Below are 13,725 nucleotides of genomic sequence, written 5' to 3' on the forward strand. Positions count from 1 at the left end.
TTTCATGCAGAGCTATTTTTTACACCTTTTCTCTCTTCTGTGCCAGTCATCAAGAAAAAAAACAAGAGACTGGGGGCACAAAGAGATGCACAAATTAGCCAGACAGGAGAAGAAAGGCAATGTAATAAGCACTGACAGTGGACAAAGAAGAAAATTCAGCTAATGCCAAATGACTATAACCTAGAACAAAGTGACATGACATGAGGGACAACTGGCTCACTTCCAGTCTCATCATGGAAGTGAGCTGGGTGACTGTGACAAGCCTGTATTGTTCAGAAAACTAACCTCACACAGCCACGCTGTCACATGAAACAAGTGGAAGAGCTAATACCATTTGTAAATGTGCAGTGAAGGTCCAGGTTTACATGCTGTACATGTATTTACTATGAAACACTGAAGGCTGTTGTCTTTGGACTTAATAAAAGAGAAGCTACTGCAGGATGAATAACATTTGAACATTATAAATCCTTTTTGACTGTAGCCTTTAAGTAGAAATGATTGCAATATTGTTACAGACTAAAATTGTTGAAAACTGTGAAATGTCTGTCCAATGAACAGATGTTCAATTCTCCAAGTACAAGCAGCAGGATTTCTCAGAAACCTGCTGTTTGTTTTAATAGAGTAGAAATCTATTACACATATATGGTTAAATTAAACAGGTTATTAGAAAAGAGCCAAGACCAAGTTAGTGTTAGACCAAGAGGAGTTCTATGACTCACTGGAACAGAAAACTCAGTACTGATTTAGTGATTTGTTGTCAAAACATGTGGAGGCCCAGGTTAACACTGACTAAATATATCTAGGTTACATATGTTATTTCAGCAGCAACTAAATGACTTTATTTCTGTAAAGTTGAGCTACTAGCTACATGTAAATTAAATGGTTCTAATTAACCTAGTCTTCTAAAAATATTGAGATTCTGAGACATCATTTGACCTAAATAACCAAATAAGGTCAGCAGTACTGAAAAGCCAGACTTGGCAGACAAGTGTGTTTTTTTTTTTTTAAACTTCTGAAGTGTTTTTATCACCCTCTAAAAAACCATTCTGTGCAAAGCTTGGAATTGATGGGGTTTGAGATCAGAGTTTATATTGAGCTGCATACCCTCAGTAGGACAGTAAACTTCAGAAACACAGCTGTTTCACTTGATCTGGAGCTTACACTGGCCAGGAAATCTGTGTCCAAAGGTTCCACCATCTCACAGTAAATCTCAGTAATGTGTTTGAGGCAGTTACACAGTACGTGTGGTTTCAACTAATGACACTAAAGCAATGATCCACAATCATCGCTGAAAGGTATCAGCTGCTCAGCCTAACCTCAGTTTGGGTTTACAGTAGGCTTGAACGATATGGTGGAAGCAGAGCAGTAGTACTAACCTCACACTGCAGGAAACAGCCATTTATTTTTCATGCTAACCTCCTGAATTATTGAAGAGATATCTGTTGCTGATGGACTCTCTGTTTTGTGAGGAGAGAGATCAAAACCCTTGAGGCAAATACATATGTCCCCCCCCGCTGATTCAGATTTTGAGCTCCACCCCTTACTGGCTATACTACCACACACACACACACACACACACACACACACACACACGCACACACACACGCACACACACACGCACACACACACGCAAGTGCTGGCTTTAGCTTTTCATGCATCTTCTATTCATCAAATTCAATAATACCATAATTTCTTTTCATGTGCTGCTTCGGACAAAATAGTAAGACTATAAATAAATGCTATTTAAAATTAATGCCCCCTCTTTTAATTCCCTTTGTCTTCAGCAGACTTGTTTATAGAGAAGCAGCAAAAGAAAAGTCAGTTCATCCAACCAATATTTGTTCCTCTAAGTACCACTCATAAACAGCTACCATGTATCGCAACTACATTTATGTGAGAATAAATAGAAGAAATATTTCTTGGATGGCTTTAACACTCACTCCCACTGTTAGTCTAAATGGGAGGAGGACCAATATTCAGTACAGAACTAAATATATACACACACATGCACACTTCTGCCTACTTTCTGTGAAATACACATCACCCATCAAAGGCTGTGACAGAAATGGAGCGTTACACGCTTTGACACCCTTACCAGCTTCGGATCTATTTAATTACTGCTGACATTTACAACTTCCACATGCACAGACACACTATTCACACATACATCCGCTTGAGACAAAGACACAAACACAAGTAAAAATGCATTAACCACAGACATTAGATGTTCTACAAATGCGGTATAGAGCGCTTAAACCCACGATGGGTGCAATAACATTACTTCCAAAACTCCATGCAACCTCTTTAGGGACACAAGTTCATTGATGTCACTCTGAGTGAAGAGGGAGCCCTCTGATAGACTCGTAATTGGTATTTTAAAATATGCCCCCAGACTCTGGTGAATCATTATATTTGCCAGTAGCCAATCTGCCTGTCTAAATAAAATTACACAATGAGACTGGTAAAGCTGCAGTAACTTAAAGAGCCTTGTTAACTGTGTGTGTGTGTTTGCATGCACATATATGTTAGACGTGTGTGTGCATTTGATATACGACATTTGGATTAATCTTTGGCATTCAGTAATGATATCCACCTCCACTTAGCTCTACATACAGTACATCTTGACAGTGACATGTTGCTTTAATTTACAGGTATTGTAAGTGGCTATTAGCCTTGCTAACACTGAAGTCAACCAGGAGGAATCTGATTTATTATTTTGGCTGGTTTCCAGTCGCACCTTTAGTTTAATGACAACCTGGCTGACAAATAATTCAACTAAGGACTCCATTTTAAGAAACTTCACTGAGTGGTGTCTCTTCATCTCACCTACACTGATACTGTAATTACATACCAAAAAGATGTATCAGTATGCAGTGTTGCAGCTTTGTAGCACATCGTCATCTTAGTAGTAAAACCAATTTCTTCTGCTAATTGAGGTGGAAAAAATGTGCAAATGTGTAAACCTGCTTTTCTCATTGGAATTTATTGTCTGTTGTTTATTTGCTAGTTGAGGTGAAATTTAAGCCACTTTTTATGTTATGTTCAAGCCAAATCCCTGAATTTACATGTATATAAACAAACAGCTTCACACCCTTTTCTCCTTCTAATAAAAAGAAACCACTGACCAAAGTTGACTGACACCAGTCCACCTGAAGTGCCTTAAAGTTCATGCTGTAACTTTGTAAAATGTCAGGTAATATTGCAATAACACTGCTAATTTCATTTTGAAATAAATGGTGCAGTGATTTCCATTGCTGGTCCAATGCAAAGAAATTTAGCATTTGCCACAAACCTTTGATAGCTCAGATAAGCATAGCTGAATGATGCATTTTGGCAGTGTGCTCTGGAGCGCCACAATTTACACTGACAGAGTTGCCATAATTAAAGGTCAAGGTCTCAAAGTTTGAAAGGCTGTAGCTGCTACACAAACTGATTTTAATTAAAATGGGGAGGAATGATGCATCTTGCTACTGATTGGCCTAAAGCACGCCTGTATCCCTCACTCAGGTGGACATTTATAATTGAAGGTTTGCTTGTACTTCTGCACCTGAGTCCTTTTAAACTGCAGGAAATGTGATAAATTTCCTTGTATCATGCCTGAGCACCCTGCTTAATGGGGCAATATCTTGTCGATATATTTTATAAGTCAGTGGTTTGGCACAATATGTTGGTGGATGCTTTGTATAACAGGTGGCACGTTTGTACAGATTTAAGATCAAAGAATATCTCATTTCTTCCTATGAAAGAAGTATACATAATATAGATAATTAGTATAAGGGCAAATATTCTGTATTTGCATTTGACAGTTTTTCTCTACAACAGCTAGGAAACTGTGTTGAATGAGCTGTTCATTCAGAAAATAACATGAGGTTCATTGTTCATATCAGTCAGGTGATGTCTTGGTGAGACGATGTCCCCATTTCTGTCCATCACGTTCACGTGCATGTCAGTATTTTTGGAAAGCTGTAGAATAAATCACAGAAGGTGACATTTAAATCATAAAGTCTTGACACCAACTCATTGCTTGTTTGGTCACATTGCAGAAGAATAAAAGTAAAGATGTATGTAATTACTTTTTTTTTTTCTATTTGAGATACTGCACGTCAAATAAATGACAATTATAGGAGTATTTATAATAGTGGGAAAAAACTAATAGTAAAACAATAGGAAGGATATAATGTAAGTCTACTAGCAGGATAGGAAAAAACGACCATATTAAATCAGACGAGATCCTGGTTCTTTTACCAAAAAATGAATCATTGTTATAAAAAACCTTGTTCTTGATTTTTAATTCATGGGCGTCACTCTTTTTTTTTTTTTTTTTTTGGAAAGCACAGTGGAGACAGGATGGTTGCAGGCAGACCACATTCATGGTACAGTACACTTCCTAAAGCAGAGAGCTTGTTTCTTTAACAGCTTTCTGCCTCTTGCTATTATAACCTTATTTAGTATGGTGTTGGATAATTTATCAAATAAATGGAAATATTGACAAGCTAAGACCTATAACAACAACGGTTACCAGAATAACGCTGGTAAACAGATCTTGTGATGACAGATAGCAACCTCACAAATGATGATCAATTTAGACAGTGCATAGCTACAGTGTATATCATCTGATAGTTGGCGTTGGAGCAGAGTCTGACAGATCTCCTACATTGATTAATGGAAAAACAGAAGCTTGAAACGTTGAAGAAGTGGGCTTAGCTGATTCAAACTAAGACCCCCAGGATAACACTGGGCAAGGAACCGATTCAGGAGCATTTGCCTTGAGCAAGGCCCTTAATTAAGTAAGAAAACAATTTTAGTTGTACTGAACTGCTCCTGTGAGATTATGTTCATTGTATAAATTTGAAGTGGCATTATCCTGCTTATCAGGCCTATAGGACCCTGGAAAAACAAGGATTCAAGATTAACGAAGGCAAGACTGCTATAGACTTTGTTATAATGTGTTTATGTCCACTTTTCAAATTAAGTCATAAATTACCAAAAAAAAGCACTGTGTTCATAAAATTAGAAATAAGTTATTTTGTGTGTTTGTTGATCCTTTCTATACGTAGACACTTGTGGCATCCTGTACTCACATGTAATGGTAAAGCCATACTTTCTTTCAGGGCTGAGTGAATGTTTGTGTGGGTCGGTGATGTAGGTCAGTTTGTGTGCTTCCTTGCAGCTTGCCTGCCTTCACATACATCATACATCTTGTAGTGCATGAGTGTGTGATATGTGCATTTACACGCCTATCTCCATCCCTCAGTGAGTAAGTGGCATTGGCCTCAGAACTATTATCTGTATACAGTACCACTGGGCAGACAAAAGGAGGTGGTGTGTGAGGTGGGGTTTCCATTCAAGTCATTGGAGGTGTCAGACTGTCGGCCATGCCTCTGTCCAGCATCACTCAACACACCCGCTGTTGCTTTGTGTGTGTGTGTTGCGTTACACTGTGTGTCCAGCAGTCACTTCATTTGATCTTGTGTTGTTTCTTTTCCGGGAAGATGGACAGGAGGTGTGACTGAAGTCTTATAACTGTCACATGCTATTAGAGACACACACACACACACACACACACACACACACAAACACAAACAATGCTTTGTGACAGGTGATACATTGATCTCTGCAGGGACCTCCCCAATTTGTGTTAGTTCTGGTCAGTAAAAAGACTTGGCTGACACACAATACATTCACAATTACACAGAACTCACACACATAATGCACACTGAAAAACAACACACACACACACACACACATATATACAAGCCTAATATTATATATCTGTCATCCATCTATCATTTCCTCACATTGGCTATTGCTTAAAGGTCTTATTCAATGATGAGTTGTAGAAAATGTTATTTGATATATACAGTATATGTAGACAGTTTCAAACTGTCAGTATTCATGATGGTCATGCAAGTATTTTTGTGCTGCAAAGAAAAACATCAATACTTTATGCCTCAACACCAACACTTTTTGTGTTTAGTTGGATGCTGACAGTTAGTGCATTACACTTTGTATATCTGTAGAGTTCTGTTTTAGCACACTGATTTTGGACTCTTAAGTGAGACTTTGTCTACTAATGGTCCAGCTCAGAGCATATTAGCAATTAAACATAACCATTTTGTTTATGAAAGTTGTGAACAGCAGTACACCCCCTGGAGCTAAGCGTGAACTGATTGTGTCTTGAATTCTTTTTTTTTCTGTCTCCTTTTTATATGAAATGCCACTAAAGTTTGTAAAATCAAGAGAAGAGAAAAGATCCAAAAAGCATAACAATCTGATGTCTCTAAGCAACTCATGCATCATGATTCATCTGGTCTGTTCTCATTGCATGGTGAGTCCAACAGACTCAGATATTTAGCTCACATGTTGTCTTATTCTGGGAAAAAGAAATAATTATGTTTTCTTCTGGGCTAAAACAAAGCTTCTTTCACTTTCAGTCCCATTTTGTAATTATTTTTTTCTTGTACTATCTCTTTTTTTTGGTCTGCACTTTTCATCTTTCTCTTCCTGTCTCCTTGCATCCCTCCCTTTCTGTTCCTCTCCTAATGCCTGTATTGATGGGTTGGCACATCAGTGGAAGTGTATGGACGATTGCCCTCTGATTGATTTCTGTCATACAGCCTCTCAGCACTGGGAGGCTGTTCACCAGAGATAAATGATGTTGGCACAACAAAAGCAAATAAACCTCCTCTATCTATAACCCTCTCCCTCACCTCAACTCTGCCATCTGCATCTTTCTGAGGCTGTGTCTCGCTCCCTGCCTCATCTCTTCCCGCCTTCCTCTGTCTTCCTCGGTGTGTCTCATCTTCATCTGTCTTTCTCTCTCAGATTAAGGTTTCTGCTCCTTTCATTAGTTGCTTTCCATATTTTACCTTATTATTGTCTCTAACTCTGTGTCCATCTTATTTCCTTCCATCCTGACAAGCAGACAGCCCAGACTGAAGATTGGGCATGTTCTGTGATAACCTGTTCAACTCTTCAGACTTACTAATACATAATTTCAGTGAAATGTTTTAGTAAATTAGGACTAAACAGACAAAAGTTCAGCTCACTAAAGCAAATTTGCATGGAGATCTCACAATATGGCATGCGAGATAGAGTATGCTCATGTAAGATAGTGTAAGCTCCATGTTTTCTCTCTTTTTATGCCACTGTCAGTGGATGAGTGGATCAGACTACAGTACTTATGGTGTTGTTAAGGGGTACCATAACACAAAACCACAAGGGCCAAACTTATGCCAGATAGATAGATAGATAGATAGATAGATAGATAGATAGATACATAGGTAGGTAGATACTTCTATCCATCTATCCATCTATACATGCTTTTCTATATATATATATATATATATATATATATATATATATATGGGGCCTCAATCCTAAAGTTACAGTGTGATGCACTTTTTATTGTATTTTACAAAGAGAACACTAATGGCTTTGATTGATCACCAAACTGCAATTTAACACTAAAATACTAATGGAGCTCAACTCACATAATATGCTATCACTACAGTCCCAGGAAAGGTTGAGATTAATGACTGAGTGTTGAGATTGCCCTGGCAAAAACAAAGCTAAGAGAGTTTCTTCCTTCCTTGAGCATCAGACCGATGGTAGCACCATAGAAAATCAATCAGAAAAGAGAGAAATGAGACGCTGACTGTACTCTGTGTGATTTTCTGGGCGTATGAGTCTATTTTCTGGTTCAGAGCTGATATTGCTGCTATAAAATGGATTTTACTTTAGTTGAGAAGCTCAGACAAACGTTCTTTGTATCCACAAAGTCAGTCTTTTCAATACCAGCCGAGCAGCTCCCAGCGCTATGGCACATCCTGATGTCTTCACAGATTAAAGGTAATGAAAATGTGATAATGTGTTTATACCTACAAGGAGATTCCTTTTCCACATGCCTTCCTCCATGAAGAGGTCAGAGGAATAGCAATTAAAGTTGGCAGTAATTCAGCGTCTTGCCCAAGGACACTTCTGACATCACCAGCATGTGTCATGCTGGAGTTTGAACCTGTGGCCTGCTTTACATCTCAGCTGTCTGGTTTTTAGCTCTGGGGAGAAGCTTGGTTGGTCAGATATTGATTAAACTGTCCTTGGCCCTGAGAATGAGTTCTGGACAAAGATGTCAAATGAAGATTCAGCATATATTAAGAATGGAAGAGGTGTGTAATCTCTAGCAGTTTGAGCTGTGTTTTGCAGGGTTGGCATAATAGATAACAAGAATGAAACATTTCCTCTCCCTGTCTCCTGTTCTTCTCCCCGTCTTCTCTTGATGCAGCGTAATTAGTCCCTCACAGTGATGTGTGACTGTTCAGCTTAAACCAAGTTAGTTTCCTGCCAGCATTTACTCACCCCTGTATTTAAAGCCTGTATGCCTTGGTGAGTGTGTTTTTGCACTCATGCTTTTGTTCTGTGCGTTTGCTCAGTGAAAATGTCATTCTTCCCCACAAGCAGGTGTTACATTTCGCTTCAGAGTGACACTACCCGGTGACAGGAGTTTCCATTTCTAGCAGCACGTCTTACCCTCATACTCTCTTTGTATTCTCTATCGTTCTTCTGTTTCCCTGTTTTCCCTCCTCTTCTTATCCACATAGTTTATAGCTCTCATTTTTTAAAAGTTAGACTAATCTAAAACTAAAAATGTATAACACATGCCACATGTAATTCGCCATATGTTACAAGCAGACTGACAGGCTTACCTCAAAGATTACACTGCAGTATACTGCTATACTTGGGCAAATTCGCACAATTTCTGAGAACAAATTTGATACCACTGGAATTAGCTTTTATTTTCATATCATTTTTGCATGCAGGATTTTAGCACTACAGCATGCAGAAATTACTGGTAGTAGGGAGAGATTGAGAGCAGGAAAATTCAAAGAAGCAGAAAGAATAAAAATATAATATATAAGAGTGTAATTTTTCTTAGTATGGTGGAAAGTTTCAACATGAAGGAAAAATGACCAATTAATGTCTGACATAGACCAGTAGGGCCCTGTCCTCACATGCACTAAAACTAATTGTAACAATGGGACTTGGGTAGCTGCCCCGATTCATGCACAGTGGAACTTTCCACTTGAAGACCAATTGTACTGATTACTAATCAGGCCTGCTCTACAAATGTCCAAAAGGTTTCCATTTTAGAAGAACCACCCTCTGTTTCATTAATCATACTTGTGAAAACGATCACTTTCACAACCCCATTTTCAGACTACTCTCTTAAACAAACACAAAATGACGCAAATTAATGATCCTTTTCTGACAAACAATGAACTTGGTTCTGTCTCTCACATCCAATGCTGAATGCCAGTCACTCTTCATATTGTTAGATTTTATTGTTGCCACTTCCCTATAATTACCCTGTTTATACTGAAAAATGTCTGATCAAGCCAATGATCCTACATCTATAGCTCCATTACTATTTTACCTTTACCTCTCATCCACTGATCCTCAAATAGGTAGATTTAGAGGTTCATATTGTTATGACAGCACAGATCTTTGTTGTTTATGAAAAATGTGAAATGAAAACAGTAAATAGCAACATAATGTTGATGCAGACAGTTAAAAGGGCCCATTGTTATCAAACTGCTCACAAATTCAAAAAGTGGGGTGAGAAAAACATCTATATATAGTAATAATACTAGCAGCAGTTGCACTACAAATAGAAATTATATATTTACTGATTTACAATATTCACGTGTACATGGCTGTGGCTCTTGTGGGTCTACCTGAGTGATTAATGGTAGCCTATGACCAGTTGATTCTCTACAGTCAGAAAAAAAAACAGTGGTTTTTGATGACAAAGCAACTGAGTGAGCAACCTGAAGCAGCAGAGACGCTGGCACCATGCAGCCTGCGGTAAAAATACAGACCACACATACAGTAGAGCGCTGCGTGAACAATAAATAAAACAATTTAACTCTGCAGTTGGAGGGTGGAAGGTGTACTGAGCAGTGACAAAGGAGAAATGGCAGCTTCTCAAAGGCCTACGCAGCAAAATAACTGTGATTTAAACTAAAACAAAATATTTCACAAAAAAGGCAAATGTAGATGTCCAGGCTTGTGTATTATTGTAATGACTATAAGGCATAAGATCTTACACATTTGAGCGTTTGTACAACATGTGAAGATGTGCAAACACAACAGTTATGTATATTGACACATTTGTGGTAATAAAAGTGAACACTACATATTGCCCCCGTCAAACAGAACTGCTCTGGCAGTGTCTGCAGATGAATTATCAGCAGATGATGTCGACATAAACAAACATGCTGTAATCAGCAAACAATTCCAGGGGCATTATCGCTGCCCAGCAGAGCGCTCACCAGCCACTATCTCCATCCCTCTGTCACACACTTTCTTTCATTACCCATCTGTTACATACACATGCAAGTTTGGGAAGGCCACTTCCATTCATCCATTTTTCTTGGTAGCAGCAGGCTAAACAAGCTAATCCAGACATCTCCATCCCCAGCAATGGCTTGCAATTCCTCCTTGGGTACTCTGGCATTTCCATGCCAAATGAGATAGATGATTTCACCATCATGTTCTGGCTCTGCCCTGGGGTCTCCTACCAGTTGGATGTCTGTGGAAAATCTCCAGTGGAAGGTGTCAAGGAGGAATCCAAATGAGATGCTGAAACCACCTGCACTAGCTTCTACCAACACAAAGTTGGATTTTTTTCTGTTGGTGGGGAAACTTGTTTGGACAGCTTCTATTTACAATTTCATTCCTTTGGTGTCTCCCCAAAGCTGATGACCACAAGTGAGTTTGGATTAAATCAAAAGCCGTACCTTCCAGCTATGCTCCATCTTTGCCACCATTTTCTGTTACAAAGCCTGCATTGCTACTGATGCTGCACCGATCCATCTGTCAATCTCATGCTCAAGCTTACCCTCACCTGTGAGCAAGACTTAATCTCCTTCACTTGGGGCAGCAATTCACTCCCAGCCTGAAGTGGACCTATCCACCGTTTTCCGACAGAGAAGCACAGATTTAGACTCAGTGGTGCCGACTCATGTCCCAGCTGCTTTACCCTCAGCTGCAGATTGTTCCAGTCCTGAAGGTCATGGTCTGATGAAGCCAACTGAACCACATTGTCAGCAAAGAGCTGAGAAGCAATTCTGAAGTCCCCAAACCAGACACAGTCCTCTCCCCATGCCTGCCCCTTGAAAATCACAAATGGGACAACCCAGAAAGAGGCTAACACCAACTGGAAACATGTTTGACTTCCTGCCAAAAATAAGTACCCAACTGTCACTCTGGTTAGGCAAGGACTGGATGGCTGGTACTGCATATTCCCACAGTAACCACCACAATACACTATTGTCTTTTTTTCTAGTCCAAAAATAAAGAGACTAACTTTCAAGATGCAGCTGCTAATAAATGACCTCATGTTTCGCTGTGACTGCATTTATCCTGTCACTGTGCTGAATCTGTGATGATTTCAGTTACTAATCATAAACTCTGGCATTTGTGGTAAATGACACTTCAGTTCATTTTAGTTCCACTTTTACATTTACAATAATGAGCATTCATTTTTCTTCTTTTAATAGATGGCAATTTTTATCATTACAACACTGAGCCTTAATTTTTCCTATTTCTATTCTTTTTCTCTTCCCTTTGGTCAAATTTTCTGTCATCCACTTTTTTCATCTATTCATAGTCAATCTCCATTCTGTCTCCCTGACGTGTCTTCCGACCTCTCTTACCCCTTTCTCTAAAGATAATGAAATCTTTGCAGCTTTTCTCTCGCTATTTCTTTTCTCTTTCTTTTGTCTGTCTCAGTCTTTTCCCACTCTTTTTCTTTCAGCTGTTTAGCATGTATCAGTAAGTCTAACTGACCTTTCTATAGCTATCCTGATGGTGGAGCTTCAGTAGCGTGTTTGCTGTGATACTGGATGCAGCAGGAGGGATGTCATGGCCTTTTTTGTATGTCCGTAACAATCAGCGTCAGCAAGACTGCAGTCAGTCCCAAACCACCTCAACTTATAAAACATTCATGTCTCTTACTATCCTCAGTGACCCATATATCAGTTACAGTACACATATATACTAGCAGAACTCTGTTTTCTGATTTTTTTAAGCCTTCAATTCAACAAGAACCACAGTTCCACTTCTGACATTTCTCATTCTTGTTTTCATTCACAAGCCTGCTACCGAATGCTGCTGTTCATGTTTACTCTCATTCTCGGGAGAGTAAAAAAACTGTGGTGCAGGAAAATCCCAGGATGCTCGCTGGTTCTGATCAATAATGATGGGAATGTCTAGGCTGACGTCTGAAATATTACAGAATATTATGACTGTAGATTACAAATATGCTTGTACAATACCAATCAAAAAATCCTAATACCATATAAGCTTTTAAAGCAAGCGTGAGTGATTCTGGTTTAAGAGAAAATCAATGCAGTTGTCCAGGATGGATGGTCATTGTGATGAAAGGATTGACTGAAACGTAAATGAATAAAAACATTAAGAAAGGCTGTTGTTGGCTTTGAAAGGTATGCAGACCGAAAGGCATTTGATCAATACGATCTTATCATGGTGTCAAATCCTCTCAGGTCCCGGCAGGATTTTCTGCAAATGGTCTCTTTATCTTTGATTCCATCACCCTTTTTTACCTGATCTGCTCTTCTCTTTTTAAGCAGGGGGCCACATGGTCCAGAATTGTTTTTCTTTATTGAGAGGAAAAGCTGAGAGAGGAAACAGATGCGATGAGCGCTGGAGAGATTTGGTCTGAAGCCAACAAGGATAATTTTCAATTTAGCCATTTAGGCAGGATTTTAGCACTACAGCATCTTTCAGTATTATGAATGTCTCTTTTTGATGCTTTCTCTCTGTGCAGGTGGCTGTGAGAGTGCATGCTTATTAGAGTTTAACATCTCATCCCCATGAACTGTGTGAAAACAAAACAGTCCGTGAACTTGAGTACTGCTTTTCCCTCTTTACACTCCACTCCAAGCATCTACTCCAAGTTAAGTGCCTCAGTCTGGAGCATCATCTGTAAATGGCTCATTGCAGTTGTCCCATTTCACCTGGAGTATTCCCAGCAGGGAGGATTTACAGGATGTGCAAGAAAAAGCACGGTTCGTGAACCAAAGGAAATAGGATACTCCCTGAGGGGAAATGACATTCTTTAACTTAACCTACAGTAAATCTCCACATACTGATGTTCTGTCTCTATGGCCGGCACATTTTGCACCCTCTTTTTCCATCCTTTTCTCATACAGTTCCCAGCTTTTTCATTCCCACCTCTCTGCCAGTCATCTATTGTGTTGCCTTTTTTCAGGCATTTTGTTGAAAGTGGGGACATTATTTTTGTTTGTATGGTTGCTGTGTTTTCAGTCGCCACTGCTGTTCTTCTAGAGTCACTCATGATGAGATGACAGACAAACAGGAGAAAAAAATAAAAAAGAAACAGCTTCCAGCAAACAAAATATACATCATGCAAGGAGCTGTGAGCAGTTTGTGTGTGGATGTGAAGTTTCTTGCTTTGTGCAAATGTGCATGTGTTTATGATTGGGTTTACAAAATGATTTTAAATGATGCCATCAGTGTATATAGGCCAAAACTGATGCTGTTAATGTCAGTAAGGACAATGACAATCTGGACACTTGGTTCCCAACCATGGGGCTTTAAAGGCCATACAGCCTTAAAGGCAGCAGCTTTGTAATAGAGCTGGCAGAGGAGCGGAGAACCACGAGCTCTGGACAGCTTCCC

At 39.2% G+C, this 13,725-nt stretch overlaps 1 protein-coding gene across 1 annotated transcript in view; it reads right to left on the bottom strand.

Moving 5' to 3' along the window:
• Positions 1 to 13,725, bottom strand: part of kctd16b (potassium channel tetramerization domain containing 16b) — a 59,343-nt gene that overhangs the window by 494 nt on the left and 45,124 nt on the right. The window lies entirely within an intron of this gene.

Source organism: Mastacembelus armatus, chromosome 14, assembly GCF_900324485.2.
Source record: "Mastacembelus armatus chromosome 14, fMasArm1.2, whole genome shotgun sequence".
In the NCBI taxonomy this organism is placed as follows: Eukaryota; Metazoa; Chordata; class Actinopteri; order Synbranchiformes; family Mastacembelidae; genus Mastacembelus; species Mastacembelus armatus.